This window comes from Lepisma saccharinum, chromosome 8 (assembly GCF_977018435.1).
Source record: "Lepisma saccharinum chromosome 8, izLepSacc3.1, whole genome shotgun sequence".
Lineage (NCBI taxonomy): Eukaryota > Metazoa > Arthropoda > Insecta > Zygentoma > Lepismatidae > Lepisma > Lepisma saccharinum.
The window spans coordinates 88,694,961-88,713,032 of record NC_139236.1 but is presented as its reverse complement, the minus strand read 5'-3'; the positions used below and the strand labels follow the sequence as shown (position 1 = coordinate 88,713,032).

General features: G+C 38.4%; 1 long non-coding RNA gene across 4 annotated transcripts in view; it reads left to right on the top strand.

Moving 5' to 3' along the window:
- The first annotated feature begins 1,788 nt into the window (after positions 1-1,788).
- Positions 1,789-18,072, top strand: part of LOC145991282 (uncharacterized) — a 41,056-nt gene continuing 24,772 nt past the window's right edge. Inside the window, exons 1-2 of one of the 4 annotated variants that reach the window (XR_014442036.1) lie at positions 1,789-1,856; positions 13,695-13,741. This is a non-coding gene — a long non-coding RNA (uncharacterized LOC145991282). The other 3 variants (XR_014442037.1, XR_014442038.1, XR_014442035.1) reach the window with 3 other exon arrangements.

Below are 18,072 nucleotides of genomic sequence, written 5' to 3'. Positions count from 1 at the left end.
TTCTGGTTTCCATGAAAGTGTTCATGCATCTTCCCCTCCCATCGGTTTAACTCTGGCCATAAGGAAGCATGCTCCACTCTGCCCATCCCTTCCATGTGGAATTTCCATGTGCAGGCTCTTTTGCCTGTGGTTCCAGTATAGATGAGTTAGCCAAGGGGCTCCCACCCCCTATGCCACATCACTAATGATGACATAAGAGAAATGTGTATTTTTGATACACTTAATTCCAAGAAATAAATACTTTTGATTGGCTTTTGCCAAGGTCTCTCGTCCTTGCGTGGGCATGCGCGTATGTCTGGGCGATTCTGCCGTTAAATGCCAAAACAGTCCATAAAGGCAAGGCAGCAACAATTCGTTGTAAAGTTTGGTGTCTACAAAGTCTTCCATTCAATATTTCTTGAGAAACTGGAAACAATAGGAACATCGTTGGATGTGCATGAAGGAGGCCGTCCAAAACTGCCAGAAGCAACGGTGCAGGAAGTGAAAAAGAGATTGCTGGCGGCCTCGCCAAAGAAGTCGTGTGGAGTGTCGCAGTTTCCACAAGGACATGTCAACGAGCTGCCAAAAAAGCAAAGCTGTATGCATATCGTGTCTTTGATGTTAGTCCTATACTTAAGTTGAGGAATGCCACAAGTATTTAGCAGAAGAACCAATCTTCTTGAGAGCAGCTTTATTCTTCATCAAGCGTTCATTGATCTCCACGAAAACCTTACCCCACATATCAGACACACAACTCTAGGTTTTTCTTTTGAGTTTGTGTTAACTAAATTCTTATTGCAATTCCGTAGAGTAACTGCATACTTATTCTACAAATAACGGAACACACACACAATATAATATATCTTTTTTTATCATGAAATACTTGGTTCTCAAGATAACTCCTAGACTTTTATGAAACTGAACAAATAGTGGCTTTTTAATAATATAGACCAGGACACACCTCTGAAACGGGATGTATGGTCACCCTACCATTAAGAGACTACTTCCAACACTCGCTGTGATGTCACCATTCTTCTTGCACAACAAGGTATGTTGTAGCAAATTTAATTACATCATAACCAATAGTTTGATTTTTATAAGGAAAAATCAGGGTCAGAGAAGGAGTGAAACAACCTGTACGTATTGAATTAATATTTATGAATTTCGAAATAATGAAACAAGTCTAACTGAACCTACTGTGCTATATTTATCCACAAGATTATTTTATACAAAAAAACCTAGACTAGAAATTCAAAAAAGATCTCTCTTTTACAGACTTGCAGCACAATACAATGATCTCCCCTCAAATATTGATATATTTTCCTCAGAGTTTGCCTTTTGGTCTTCCATCAGAAGAAATGCTTGTAATTAATATCACATAGTGCCATCTTTTACTTATTTTTTTGTTGATTGGCTATTCACTTTTATGTTGTTTATATTTTTATGCTTATTATTATTATTGCTTTTTCAGTGTAAAATGGCCACCTGTGCTGTATCTGGAATTTTCTCAATAAATAAATAAATATTTCTGAGGTTCTTATCTCCAATAACCTTGCACTTTACACCCACACATGGATCAAAAGTCAATTTTTCTGATGGTATTTTTGCACTAGCATATGATGTCAATTCACGTTTGCTAGTTATCTTTGTGGCAACGTTCCTTTATTTACAAAGACTTCACATATCTGTACATTTATGGAGCTGCAATCAACCCTACTTGTCACTTTGTATGAAAAAATGGTAACTCTAGGATTTAGATAATTTGGGTAAATACACACACCTAAGTTTATATTGCTTATCTTGACCTTGTATAAACCTACTTTATGTCTTCCTTTCAAGTGACAGCGGGTGTGGTAGGATTTGGATAAAAGTATTGTGTTAGTATTACTTTTCTGTTTTTGTAGTGAGAAAATAACCAATAATTGTGAGTATGGCAGACAGTGTTTTTTTACCTATCTGTAATTCATCAATTCACCGTTGATAGTCATGTTCATGACTTTTGAAAAGAAAATTTTAAGGATTCATTAATATCAATGTCGGTAACAAAGTAAAAGGTAAATGTTTTAATAATCTCTAATTTATTAATCCAACTGCTTTTTTAAACTAGTGTGAAACATGCTTCTCTGGCAGTGCAAAACAGAATGTTTGCAAATTAATGAAAATTAATGTCTGAGTAAGGTTTCTAAATTTTGAAAGTTTAAAGTCAAGATTTCTTAAAAAAATTGCCAGCTGTAATATAGCAGTGAATCTTGAAGGGGAAATTATCTAAAGAGGAAAATAAAATGCCTCAGTCAACTACTATACTTCCTTGTTGCAATATATTTCTATTTACCAACAATTGCTATCACATGCATGGAGATAAATATCTGATGCAGGGGGGCCTCAAGGTGGATTTTTTGCACCGCTCCAAAAATCTTGACCATGTTACATATTTATTGTTTTAAATACGAAAAATAATAGCTTTACTTTTAAATACTTTAAGCATTACTGTTTATATATATTTATTATAGGTATGTATTAAATACGTACATAGTGTATTCTTTTACTTTGCTCTACCATCTATTTTTCTTTTCAGAAACTTCTTTCTTTCCATTTTGTGTTATTGTTTCCAATATGAAATATCTGGTTCGTAATAACTTTTTAAGAAACAAATAGCTATGTTTATATAATCAAAGTTAAGGTTTTGACACTACTAAGGGAGGACACCCTGATTTGGCACCCCTGTCAATGACAACGATGCTCTGATGCGTTACAGTACGTTGAACGTGGACGGTACAGCACTGCCCAACACCCTACCGAACCCAGCAAGTGCGTCATCCGAACCATGGAGCTGAGGATGCCCGTTCTGGAGTACGAGGCCAACTACTGTGTCAAGTACAAAGCGGACATTTTGAAAAATCCTCAACTGCCTATTTAGTTTTACACTTACCAGTGTATCCAGAAACCTGCTTCGGGCGGCCATTATGAGTTCGATGTGACCACGCAGTTCAACAGCATACAGTACGACATGACAGATTTCGTGGTTGTGCTGTTTCCGACCGGAAGTGAAGTTTAACGACCAGGAAGAAGATTCCAGCAAATTCGACAACTGCAAAATCAATAACGCGTACCTCAAGAACGCGTACCTCAAGAACGCCGGGGCCGCTTCCACCGTTAGAAAAGTTCCCGGAATTGAACCGGCCGGGGATCGAACCCGGGACCTTGAGCATGGTAGTCAGACGCGTTACCGACTGAGCCATGGAAAATATTTTTTTAAAAACTGAAAAGGGTCATTATTCAACTACTTCCTAACTTGTTCTATAGAAATATGTATTATTTATTGAGAATGTGTTGTGTCCTAAATTTTGACTTCATGTCCTACATTTTGGTACAGCATGTCCTACATTTCCCTTACAGCGATCTGGTAACCCTATATATTCATGTATGGTGTTTTGTGTTTGTCCTTTATTCAAAGTGGATGTTTACTGCCTAAATTTACTTGGTGATTACAGGTTTATCTCCATGTGATTTGCTTTAATAAAGGCATTCATCGTTTATTTTTATTCGTGGGAACTGCCTTAAGTTGCATTGTGTCTAGTGCCCTATTTCAGTATTGGAAGACATTTATAACTTTATAATTCATCGTCTTTCTTGAGATGAAACTACTAATATAAATATTCAAGTTAGAGATAATAATATAAAAAAAAGTTTCGGAAAGTTTAATTTTCTTGCAAAATATACATGATGTTGGAATATATTAATTTTCTTAAATGTTAGAAACAACGAAAGTCACTTAGTGAAGTGCAATTCTCCTATAGGAGAATTCTGCTATGTGTGCTTTAGAGAACACATTGACCACCTTCGCTACGTCCAGGACTTGACATTTCTCCTCCCCTTTGGCAAGGACAGCCAAATGAGACAACTGGCATCCAGCATTCTTTAGCGAGGAAGGCTTTTCAAGCGTTTCAAACACGAAAAGGTTATTTCAGATTTTGCATTGGAAACGGATTGATATAGAGAATACAACTAGTGTGGACCTCTTGACCACTTTTGTTCCATCTTCGTAATGCTGAAGAGTTTTGGGCAAAATCTGCATTTCACCTTTCAGGGAAATGATATCACAGGAATAAAAATTTAAAAATGGTTACAGTTTTCTCATAATTCAAGAAATATTCTGACCCTGGTGCACCTCTCACCATAGCACTCCAAAGTATATTTGTGCTACGAATTACAGGCATCTATGGAGTTCCTGGAAAGATGTTCTTTGATTTTGATATGTACAAATACCGAACCTACATCTAATGATTGAGGAGTGCCAAATCCTAAAAAGTGTTCTTTTACCTGCCCGCGATACAAATGTCTGTCCTGTTCCTTTCTCACAATGTATTTTATTTCATCTGACATCAGTGTGAATACTTTTGCCTCTTCGACTTTCTGGCTTATTTTGCTGAGAATAAGTGTGGACATTATGCAGATTAATTTGTTTTGAATCAAACTTTGAGTGTGCATTTTAAAGTTCAAGTTCAATACGTTTCCAAATAATATCGCCTTATTTTGAAATTAAATTCAAGAGTTCCAAGAAATTCCTTCTGTTAAGGCTTGCGTCAGACTCATCATCTCGAAAAGTACTGCTCAGCAAAGAAGAGAAAAGCCCTGGAAAATATGCGAACTAAAATCCACTCCCACTTGTTTCTGTCCCGGTGAATGGAAGCAGACAAGAATTGGGGGGAAATCCTTCTTTTCCTCTGCTCTCAAATGACACGCTGTTGCCACGTTGCCTCACAGCTGTTCTCTGACATATGGAATTCTGGTGGACCTGCCGCAATACGCGACATTCAGGGTGGCACGGTCAGTGGTTGAATAATTATTAACAATAAAATCTATTGTCATGGTTGTGATTCTTAGTATGCGATAGTAAATATTATCATCTAAGAAACAGATTTTATCTTCAGTTGATATATCCTTAGAGACAGTGGCGGCAATTGTGTGTCAAATAGATGAATAATTGAATACTTATAGAATAACAAAAATGATGTTACATGCAGTTTGAGAAAAGTAAGTTTCTGATTAATATCTTATGCACATTATTTTGATTAGTATTGTACATAAATGTTCTTTGTAATGTCATTCAAAGCCATATGATCGCAATATAATCCTTGCCTTCTAAAAAGTTCAGAGGAAATTAATAACCATCGATTTTGCAACAAATGCTAATATTTTCATTACTTAATTTTAGTACTTGGTAAGTCTTTCGGTAGGGTCCGGGCCCCTGAACCCCCTAAATACGTCCTTCAAAGCCGTATGATCCCAATATAATCCTTGTCTTCCAATAAGTTCAGAGGAAATTATACAACAAATGCAAATTGAGTATTTTCATTATTTCATTTTCATATTTAATAAGTCTTCCGGGTGTGTGTGTGTGGGGGGGGGGGGGGTCCGGACCCCCTAAATTCATCCTTTCCAATCTTCAAAGCCGTATGATCCCAATATAATCCTTGTCTTACAGTATGTTCAGAGGAAATTATATAACAACGCCTAAACAAATACATTTTTCATTATTTAATTTTAATACTTGATAAATCATTCGGGGCAGGGGTCCAGACCCCCTGGACACCCCTCTCTAAATACGTTCTTGCAGTTTCTAATTTTCTTTATGAAAGTGTCCAACATTCAAAATACAGCCGCTGCACGCTTTGTAGCTTGATTGACCGGAAACGTGTAACATCCTTCTCTGGCTTCGTTGTCAAAAAATTTAACAACATTCGAAATCACCTCTGGGCTCTCACTATGTACGGTTTTGCCCTTCATTTCGGTACAAACAACATAAACAACAGATGCACTCGAACTCAATGACCTTTCGTCCATGTAAGTTTGACAACATTGAAAGGGTGTCGGAAATCGAGCAGTCCTTGCTAACCCCCACCTCCCACCTGACCACACCCTCGAACAAATAAGTTGTTCACAGGACAGCAGCGCCAGAGAGACTTTCTCATCTTTGCTGAGCTGTAAGTCCCTGAATAGTAAGAGACCGCGATGCATCCACAACTTCTGACATGTTGTGTCCATTTTCTTGAACAACCTTTGAATGTCTTTCAGTAATTAGCGTTGCCACTAATGATACACTATTAGAAAAGTTTGCCCGTGCTACAGATGATGTTTTGTGATCCTCAGAATGTTCGTGATGTTTTTAAACCATCCATGCTTTTTTCCAGTTCTTAAAACTGCCTAAAACTTAGGTTAATTGTGACGATTACAGAATATAAATGAATGAGAAATCACCTATGCCCAGGTCGCCGCTGGAATCTTGAACAAAAGTCACACACACACATACATATACATAGTAAAACAAAATTAATTTTTTGATTGATTGATTTGGTGTTTAAGTCCACTTTATGCCCACTAAGGCTAATTGGGACTGGACCTACAGTTTAAAGTGGGATCTGAACCACTATGTACCACCACCGGGTATCAAACCCGGGACCCCTTGATTACAAGGCGATGACACTACCACTGCACCATCGAGGAGGCCACAAAATTAATTTTTGTTAGTCAAGTTGATATAAGCAGTGATATAATAAGTAATATCATGCAGAATACACCACTTAGAAAAGGTAGAAATCGTCTTAGAAATGACCTCTCTTATTGTTCGATATTTCATTAACGTCAGTTGGGGAGCTGGAAGGGGGAAGTGTCTGACTGGGGGGGGTGCCTCACCCCCTGTTCCCTTCTGGCATTGTCACTGCTCATGTACGTATGTGTCTTTTAGCCAATCCAAACTAGAGTCATTGATGTTTTAGTCTTAATTGTTAGCTTTATAAGCCATCTCAGTGGCTCATCACTTTAATTTACATGTGCACATGGGATGATCATTACATCAAAAGTAAGTTTTGCAGATAAAGTCAGTAATTCGCTTATGTGTGTTGATGAGCATTATCTTATGTTAAGTAATTTCTTAAAGATTTGCATAATCACAAAAGGTAAAAAGGTAAAGTGTTCCCCTGTGCTTTCTTAAAGATTTGCATAATTACAAAAGGTAAAAAGGTAAAGTGTTCCCCTGTGCTTAGCACCACACTATGAAGGCATATAGGGGGTGCGGGGGTAATGCCCACATTTTCTTGATCCGGTCATGAGTGGGGGTGCAGGGGGTAATTTCCACCCACTTTCTTGATCCGGTCATGAGTGGGGGTGATGTGATCAGCACCATGCCCCTGATCGCCTTTACCCCCCAGGGTTTCGCCCAGGTACCCATGTTATTCGATGCTGGGTGGGTGCCAGGACCACTTCAAACATTTGAAAAGTTCTCGGATTTGAACCAGCCGGGGGTCGAACCCGGGACCTTTAGCATGGTAGTCAGACGTGCTATTATTAAATAAAACACAAGTCTTACATAATGGTGATGTATAGTTTAGCAGGTTCTTTCCAAAAACAGACGTTTCTGATTTGACACTTTTTTAATGCAATTTCTTTGGACTACCTTGAGGAAGGATCTGGCAACAGGTCTGAAATGTCAGTTTTTTTTTTTAAAAGAACCTGTTAAACCAAATGTAAATAGCAACTTGTGTTTTATTTAGTAACATCTTACATTTTTTTTTTTACATTTATTTCTAATGTTAGATTTAAATGGCTTGAAGAATGAGTGCTTCATTTTAGTCAAGGAAGGGGTGATCACTTTGTGGGTTAAGGGGGGCAGGGAGCTATTGCCATGTACTGTTATGTAAATCAACAACTTAGTGTTGGTTTCAGACATCTCAGGAATGTTGATCTCTTAATTTTAGATGTCAAAGGGGATCACCTTTATAGACATTCAAAAATGAAGGGTGGGTGATGTTTACTATTGCTTTCATTGGTAACCGATTGTAACTTTCCCTTCTTCATGGAACCTTGAACCTTAAAGGAATTGATTGATTGATTGATTTTATTTTACTTTTCAGCTAATTGTGAAGATGATGCATATAGAGAGAGTGATTAAAGAGAAAGCATAACATGCATTCCATTGCTGTGTGTGTGCAAGAGTAAACAGTTAAACAGTGAGACTGTTCAAGGGGAAGAGTAACAATTATGCACCAGGTGTGCATTTATTTCAATATTGTTGGAATGGCCACTACTAAGAAAACCCTTGACTATACAGTGTGTTTCCGGGCTGATGATACAAACTTTCAGGGATGATAGAGAAGGGCACATGTATCAATTTGAGATAAGGAACCCGGGTCCGGAAGCGACTTGGTCGAAAGTTATAAGCGAAAATCGGTGTATGAAGATGTAATACTTTTATTACCTGCACAAGTTTCACAAGCTGCTACATTCATAACAGTTCTTCAAAGTGGCGTTCCTACTTGATTTCTTCTTGTGGGGTCATGTGAAAAGTCTTGTGTACGAGACACCTGTCGAGACTGAAGAGGAGCTCCTGGTAAGAATTCTCGCTGCCTGTAACATTGTTCGAACGACCCCAGGGTCGTTCCAATGGGTATGCCAGAACTTTGTGCGACGATGTCATGCCTGCAGGGAAGCTGGGGGATGCCACTTTGAACAACTGTTGTGAATGTAGCAGCTTGTGAAACTTGTGCAGGTAGTAAAAGTATTGCATCTTCATACACCGATTTTCGCTTCCGGACCAGGGTTCCTTATCTCAAATTGATACATGTGCCCTTCTCCATCATCCCTGAAAGTTTGTATCATCACCCCCCCTCCCCCCCCCCCGGAAACACCCTGTACAAGAGAGTATGAATTTCTCTCCATGTTGCATGTGGAATCATTTTTTTAAGGTGATTCTTAAGATAGACATGACATTTGAAAAAATATGATCAATAAAAACACTTAAGTTGCTGACCAAGGCAGTTTATTAACCTCTTAACTGGGTATGACGTAATACTCCGTTCTGGCTCTACTGATTTATAATGGGCATGACGGGATTCTACGTTCTCATGTTCTTACTGCTGATATCTGTTGTGTATGACGAGATACTTCGTACAATTACTTTCTTCTTTGTTTCACCAGATGGCTCTGACTTCCAGACTGTTGTAACCGTTAGAGTTAGCGGGAAGCAACGAACACAGCCCGACGTTCAGTTCTATCGCGTATGCAATAATGGCTCAGGCAAATCGGAAGCGACGGCGTGTTTTTCCTGCTGAGGAAATCCGAGATATATTGTAGTTGTAAATTTCGCATATTGTAAAAAGTACAAGAAGGACCAATAAAAGAATAAACAATACCTAAATGGTATGCCATGGAGCACACAAATATTAACTCAAATATTGGTTTACGAAATTCATCAATTTATCAACAAAAATTCCCAGGGTAGATTGGGCTTTCGACGAGGAAATTACCCAGTTAAGAGGTTAAGATAAAAAGCACTTAACAGGTAACGTTTCAACCCTGTATCAGGGTCTTCCTTAGACGAAGATCTAAAGTTTAGTTTAGTTAAGTGTTTTTTATCTTAATAAACTGCCTTGGTCAGCAACTTAAGTGTTTTAATATGGAAACAAGGCTTAATTATATTACAATGATCAATAAGTATTTACAGAATCCTATACATTCCTTATGGGAAATCAACTTCAAGTCACGGCTGTAACAGTTTGTCTTTGTGGGCTGGAGCCAGTGATGGCATCATAGTGGGGCAGAGGCAGGTGCCACAGTTCACAGCCAAACTTGTGCACGAAAGAGCCGGCTCCAAAAGAGCGAAGCTGGCAACAGTGCTCGGCAGCTGTCGCAGGAAGAAGGACCTAGGAAAAATTGTCCCTCTCCCCCTTAACGTGACCTGTTTCTCACAAAAGTCGTCATTTTATTTTTGTGTTTGTCAGAAATATTTGATAAAGTAATAAAGGCCATGCTGTCTAAGGTGTCAGGCTTTGGACTCTGACTAGGTGATTCATGCTGTTTCAAGTGTCGGAGGAGGGGGGGGGGGTACCCTATCTTAATTTACATTGGATTCGGTATTATCTTTATTTAACAAGTGTGTTTGTGCTCTCAGCACTAGTGACGTCACATTTAATAAACAAACATTGCTCAGATATGAACTGGAGATTACCATTATTTGATATGTAAATATAGACACACATACGCCAGTTGACATTACATATGGTCATTCTTCAGTGGGCTCTGTTAAAATTACTTTGTCAGGTGTAAGTACTCCTTTAATATCTAACTTAATTTGTAATAATAGTAAAGTTTGGTAAGTTACTCAAAAAAGTGACATGTTAAAGCTTCCATTACTTTGCTTCCAAAAGAAATATATTAATTGTTTTTTTACACAAGTAAAATGTCTAACTCTCTGTTCTGCATATTTTCCCAATGTAAATTTGTATGCACAAGCTTAAAACAACACAAGTAAACATCGTTACTCCTGACAATAAACCCTTATGTTCTCCATTTATCAAGGTAGCATAAGTGAAAAGATATTTCCGGTTCTGTCTATTTCTCCTCACACCGATGATGCTATGAAATTAGCGAAAATTTTGAATTTTTCTACTGTCCAGTGAGAGTTTCCTTTTACCTTCTTTGATTTTTACTTAGCCCTTTTGGCCCTCCTTGCTTTTATCCATTATATATATATATTCAGGGTGGCTACTCACTGGGAATTCCGGGAATTCTGCATGAATTATTGGCTCAAGGGATTCTACGTGATTTTTTTCTGTAGACATGAAAAATTGAAACTTCTATTTATCCAAATCCCATTGAGTTTATTGTTATTTATAAATGCTCTGAGGCAAGGTTTTCACAGTTTAGCTTTTATTTTTATTGAGGAAGATAGAAAGCTGTGTGGAAAATAAAACAGAATTCTCTATCTGTTTACTTTTTTAGTGTCCTTTGCAGAGCAATCTATCTAACAGATGGAAGATTATTGCAGGATAAGATATCTTGATTGTAAAGCTGATTACATAAATTTGAGTTTGAAATCCTCACAATTAACAATTTTTCGTAGATTAGTATATCCCCTAACGTTGTGACTTATGTTTGTAGATGTATTTTGAGTCTGAGTATGTGAAATGGCAAATATAACTCCGCACCTTAAATTAAATATTTTAAATATATATACCATTTAATTAAATTGTATTTGAATTTTTGGATTTATTGGAACTACGCAGACCCTTTATATTTTTGTAATATTTGTGTGTGGGTTGTGTGCAGTAATACCTAAGTTTGAAATAGAGAAATCATCTGCTTTTACCCTTGATTTTTTGGAAAGTTCACCTTGAAAACCGGGAATTATACTTGAATTTTATCATGGTCCTAGAGTGGCCACCCTGATATTTCAAGGCAAAGTCTGAGCCAAGTACCTCAGAAATAATAATATTATATATGTTTAAATTAAAATTATTGTATCTAAATTTTCTAAATTAAAATAAATAGTATTAATTACAATATGAAAATTAATTAATATTGTATTGTTATTTCTACATGAATAGGTGAAAAGATGCTATAAGAATAGATATATAACTGCGCATATTCATTATCTAACTTATGTGTAGTTATGATCACCAAAATTTGTATAAAAACAACTGTCCTGACAAGGAAATTAACATCAGAAAGATAAAGCATTGAATATTTATTGAATAATGGCAAAGGATGTTATATCCAGTTGACAAAAAGTAAAGTTCCTGGTTAATATTTTATGCAGTAATGTGCATAAATCTTCTTAGCTATTGTCAATGTAAAGCCGTATTTTAGTACTTAGTAAATATTTTATTTTTAAAAAGGGCAGATTGGCAGTCCACCAAACCCCCTGTCCTTGTAAGTAATGAAGTACCAGTATAATTACTCATGCAAGTACCAAAAAGTAGTGATTACATTTGAAGCCCTTCTCTGCTGACAATTCAGGAATATCTGGAGTTGGACGTCCACTTTAAACTTCCAATTTCACAACACATGTGCGTGCACGTAGAGAGAGAGAAAAGGGAAAGGGGGGGGGGGGTTAAGAGAGAGATATGTGCAAAAACAAGCAAAACAAATAAAAATTCACACGTCCGAAAAACAGTAACTTTTAACCTCGCAAAGCACTCGTAAAAAATGTGATCGTGGCCAGTGAGTGCTACCAACTCTACTTGGATAATGTGTCTATGGATGTGGTAGAGGTCTTAATAGACTGAATACTCTGAATCATTCATCTTCACATAGAATATGTCATATGTATGTCAGCAATCATATTTTTGTGTTTCACCTGTGCTTTGAACCTTTTTAGTATTAAAATTTAACTCGCTTGGTTGATATGCTACAACGCTGGCAGTATACGTTATATGTGGACACTTAATTGTGCAGTTCACAACATTGTGGACATCAACCGATGGCACTCTGGCTTTCTTTCGGCCCTTACTGATTGGAAAACAAAATTTCCCTCCACATAACTTACCCTCCCACTGAATCCTTCAAGGTCGCCTGTTGATTTTCAGGGTGTTGCTGGCAGCAGGCTGGCCAGGGTGACTTATTGCAAATGTTTTGTCAACATGCCACATGAGGGTGTGGATGACCACTTTCCTTCAACACGGTTGAAGGCAGACCTTGGGATGGTCCCACATCGAAAAAGGATGAACCTTGAAGGTAATAGGAAAGAAATAATGAAAAATAAAAGCTAAAAAATGTATTTTGTAACTGTAATGTTGCGGGCCAGCACTGCTGGCCTTGCTGTACTGGAGTGCACGTGCATGGTGAGATGACTGTAAGGATGTCATGCATTATGGATTGCCATGTCGATCACATGGTATGCCTTCTACATCATCGGCTCACTGTTCATGGACTGGTGGCAGCAGTGTATGAGAGGATACACAAAGACTTAATAGTGTCTCAGTGTCATGGGTGACTATGTAGAAAAATAGTGTGAAAGTATGTATTTTCAGAGTAAAACGATTTTGTTCAACTAACATGTTTTGTTCTTTTTCTGATTACCAAATGGGTACTACTTTTTGGACGTGCCTCGTATTTCTGTTTACTAACACTGTAAACAGCTATCAGTAACAGTGTTTAGAAAATAATGTGTGTCTCTTTGATAAGCACAATTTTCATTGTGATTTTTTTTAGATTTTATATTCATTTTTCATGTGAATTTGTAAAGGTAACAAGAAATGTCTGTCGCATTTTTGTCTGACACCTTTAAAAACCAAAATGTGGCATAAAGCTGACTTGGCAGATCAAACATAGTCCCCATCAGCAGCAATCACCTATCTCCAATGCAGTGGGAGACAATTGATCCCACTGTGCAATGTGAACAAAAGAAGTCATTAAGTGTGGTCTAGGATTTGGAATTGTCATCCACTAAGATGGTTGTCCAGTGAATGTGACGAATGCTAATCAGACAGGGTAATGTCTGAGGAAAAAGGCAGATGAATAAAGCAGTGTTTCCGAACCAAGGTGGAGAATGGTGGCACGGGAGACCTTAGCCACGTGTGGCCTTACATGACCCACAAGCGTCTCATACTAAAATTTTCAATTTCTAGCACCTTGGGGGAAGGATACAGATATCACTTCCATTATGGCTGGAACCCTACGTGTCTTAGTGTTCTAATGGCATGGTGAAATGGACAGGGAATAGCTCTACTTTCTTATATTACCTTTTTAATTTCAGTATGGTGACATATGTCAATCTCTGTGTATGAAGTGCATGAAATAATGATAGAAGAACAGAAAGGATATTGTTTTATTGTTCGATGTTGTTTTATTTATTTTAACATGTTATTGTACTTCACAGTGCTGCATATTGTAGAATATAACAAGAGGAAAAATCACTAAAATATTTGCCTCTCTTTCAGGTAAATCCAGAGTCTACTGAGATCCTGCAGAAGAAATGGGTGGTTGTGTATGTTTTTCTTTATTTTATCAATGTGATATTCTTGCTTATGATTATGGTATCACAATAATCCAGGGTGTCTTTGGATAATGTCCCAAGTAACCACAACTGTTCATCTAACGTCAGTTTTTACGTGGGAATGGTTGTTTTTACATCGGTTGGTAAATTGACTGATGTTGGTCTTATGTTGGGCCAACGGTGGTTGCCAACGTTTGCCCAACCATGGAAACGTGAGTCAAAATCAGTTAAGACAACTTTAAAGAGTATGCTGTAAATTCTAGAGTGTAAAATAAATTACATGTAGAATTGTTTCTTTTAAAATATTTCAGTCACAGCACATACTGGAAATATAATATTTTTTTTAATGAAAGTAGAAGCTATTTTAAACTTGCAGTCACTCATCAGTTCTTTGTCAGCTGCCATGGATGAAAGATCTGTTGGTAATTGCTTATTGTTTGTCTCTTTAGCTGTAGAACAAGATCTTTCTTACAGGTATTCTTGTGAATGTGGTTAAACAATGTTATGTGCAGATTAAATCCCATGAAAGGTGGAAAACTAAGTGAACTCTAGAAAGCTTTTTGTGCTACCACTTGAAGATACCTTGAAAACAATTATACCATATAAATGAGAAAGTGGTGTGTATTTTTGTATTTTTTTTAGTTTTAGAAGTAATTTGCACTATTGTTTACATTTCACCTCACAATAAATTATATATACATCAGAACACCAAACTATCTATACTTTAGTTTTCAGTACATTGGTCCAACGTAAAACCATTCATTGGCCCAAAATGAAAACCACATGTTGTACCAAAGTTGGAACTACAGACAAAATTACCATTTGCTCACTGTATGTTCTTGCATTTCAGTATGTTGGACCAACCCCTTTTTGTTACTTGGAATTCATGTGTCAAACTATATTGGTACCCTCTGGAAACTGCATTGGTGCAGGCTAACAAGGCTCTGGCGAATGTAGCAATAACCAAAATTTTGCTTCAAGTACACTTTATGCTCAGAAATGCTAATCCAGATTGAACTCCCAGTTAAGAGTAGAAGCAAACCCCATGATTACAAGGCGATACATGTCATTGTGGAGGTGGAGTCACAGCAAGGATAGTTCTCTGTGGTGGTGTGTGTAGTTCTGTGTCTTGTTGTCAGGGCCGGATTAACCTATAGGCAACTGGGGCAATTGCCCCGGGCCCCCCACCAAAAGGAAGCTGGAAAGGGCCCCCACCCGAAAAAAAATATTTTAACCAGTTGGCTATGCTTGTGAAAAATTACATAAGAAGTTGTATTTTAAAAATCAAAAAGCTTCAATATTGTCGTATGTCTATACTCTTCTGATCCATAAGGATCCATAAGGAACACTCACATCAGCGGGTGATAAACGTTCGACTGAATCCTCTTGACTATGAAAATGAACCTCAAATCAACCTCTCGCCTAGTGAACATTTCAGAGTGGAAAGTTTTCTACCAGTGATTGATCAAATCACCTCATCACTCGCAGACAGGATTTTCCCCTATGAAACTGTCGCAAAGAGGTTCAGTATTCTAAATGAACTTGCAGTGGCAACTCCAACACAAATTACATCTGCAGCTTGCGAGCTTGTGAGCATCTACGAGGAGGATCTGGAACCCACACTAGAAAATGAGCTGATACAGTTTGCACACCTAGTAATCTGTATCAATGTCAAACATCAGGATGACATCTCTATGCAACTGTCTATGTATAATACAAGGGTCGTTCAAGGTTGACCGGGACTTTTATTTCTGCAGAGGAATCAGGTAGCAGAAGAAACACCAAACTATGTCAGTTTTTCAAAGTATTTTCCGTGCGTGCCGAGGCACCGTTGCCATCGTTCTGGCAGCTCCCGAATTCCTTTGGCGTAGAAAGAACTTGGTTGTTGTCGTAGCCACTGGAGGACATCGCTCCGCAGTGCTTCGTCTGTCGTGAATTTCTTCCCTCCCCGATGGTCTTTAAGGGGTGCAAACAAATGATAATCACTGGGGGCTAAATCCGGACTGTAGGCGGGATGGGGCAGACCTTCCCAGCGCATGTCGGCCAGAGTTGTTGTTGTCACATTGGCCATGTGAGGGCGGGCATTGTCATGGAGAAGAATGGCATTTCCAGACAACATCCCAGGTCTTTTCTTGCGAATGGACTTTCGTACAGCACCACTCAACAATGTGGAGTAATACTGGGCATTAATCGTGCTCCCTTTTTCCAGAAAATCCACATGGATAACGTCCTTCATGTCCCAGAAGACACTTGCCATGATCTTTCCAGCGGACGGCTGTGTTTTGCTTTTCTTGGGGGGCCACCACTCCATGCTGCGTCTTTTGGTCTCTGGGGTTGAATTGTGCAACCATGTTTCATCACACGTGATGATGGATTGCAACAATTCATCACCTTCTGTTCGAAACCAATTCAGAAGCTGTTCACAGACTGTCCTGCATGTCCACTTCTGATCGAATGTCAGCTGGCGGGGAATCCACCTTGCACAGATTTTGCGGAAGCGTAAGTGGTCGTGATTGTCTCAACACTCCCGACACTGATATTCACCTCAGCAGCAATACCCCGCACTGTTACTCACCGGTTCTCAAGAATCATTTGCTCAACACGTGCGATATTCACTGGTGTGACTGCAGTCGGGCGAATGTGTCCATGCGCTTCATTTGTCACCAGCTCCCGTCCTTCGCGAAACTGCTCACACCATTCATACACTCTTGTCTTGTCATCGTTTGTTCACCATACTGTGCTTGCAATCGTCTGAAAATCTCAGCTGGTTTCACTTTCTCCTTCACGAGAAATTTGATTACACACCGCTGCTCCAGAGCCACAGACACACTGCTTGCTGTCATGTTCGCTGCAACTGCTGCGCATGCGCGAAATACGTCATGCCGGGCGCTAGTTACTCGCAAAGGAATACATTACGTCACCCGCACGTTTCATCATGATCCGGCTGTTCATCGATTTTTTACGTACGAAAATCCCGGTCAACCTTGAACGACCCTTGTATATGTAAGGACCCGTTCCGCAATACATTTCCCAATGTAGAAATGTTCTTTAGAATGTATTTGGCCTTAATGGTAACAAACTGCAGTGGAGAAAGATCTTTCTCAAAAATGTAAATAGTGAAAAACAGGCTTCGTGCTGCCATGGGACAGGATCACTTATCCAATCTTTGTTTATTAAGCACCGAACATGAACTTCTTCGTGAATTGGATTTGATTGATTGATTGATTGATTTGGTGTTTCAAGTTCACTTTATGCACAGTAATGCTAATCGGGACTGGGATCCGAACCACTATGTGACTTCGATGATATAGTAGAAAGGGCAAGGAAAGTGTCTACTACAAGGTGATTTTCTTATCCTATAGCTTGGGTTTTAAATTAAACAAAGTAGGTTTATCGATACTTGTAAGTTTTATGTCCTCAATTTTTAAAGATAACATCCAATAAATGACCACCATTCGAATTGATGCAAATTTGGGCTCTTTTTATTGCGTTTCCCATGGTGTTGGAAAGAATCTTCGGGGAAATGTTTTCAATTTCATGCTGAATATTGTACTTTAGTTGCTGTAACGTCTCTGGCTTATTCACATAAACCAATGACTTCAAATATCCCCAAAGGAAAGAAATCTGGAGCGGTCAGATCGGGGGAACTGGCCGGCCATGACAAATCACCAAAATGAGATATTACTCTGCCCAAAAAGTGTCACACAAACTTGTCACAATGTTTCCACGTTCTTGTGGGGTATACTTATTCATTTTCGCACACAATAAATTTCGTGAGTATCTTCTATTTATCTGACAAGAGACTACTGATATAAACAACAACATATCAAAATAAAGGTCAGTTCATATAGGATGATGACTTTGAACACTTTATAAGTGTTAAGCCTTTGGGAATTTCCTTGAAGAAAGTGTAGTTACTACAATTCCCACAATGAACCTGTTGGTAATTGTCCAGTAGATGGACCATGCGTATGTAGTGACATATTTACTCTTAATTGTAAATAATATCATTTATAATAAATTATGTACGTAAGTACAGTCTACTGCTCAGTTCTCTGTTTCAGTCTGAACCCCCTTAGTACAGGGAGGTTATTGCAGCATGCCACCGCTTCAGCGTCGGCCGCTTGCCGGCCCAGTCATGCAACAGGTGCCGGCAAATTGCGTAACAGATAGCCCGTTACACAAACCGCTTGTTTTGTAATGTTTCCACTTTTCACAATTATAGTTACAATTACAACTTAAATAAGCACGTACCTTGCCGCAAGGATGCTGGAAAAGGTGTCCTCTAAAATACAAATATTTCTGGCACTTTATTTTTGACA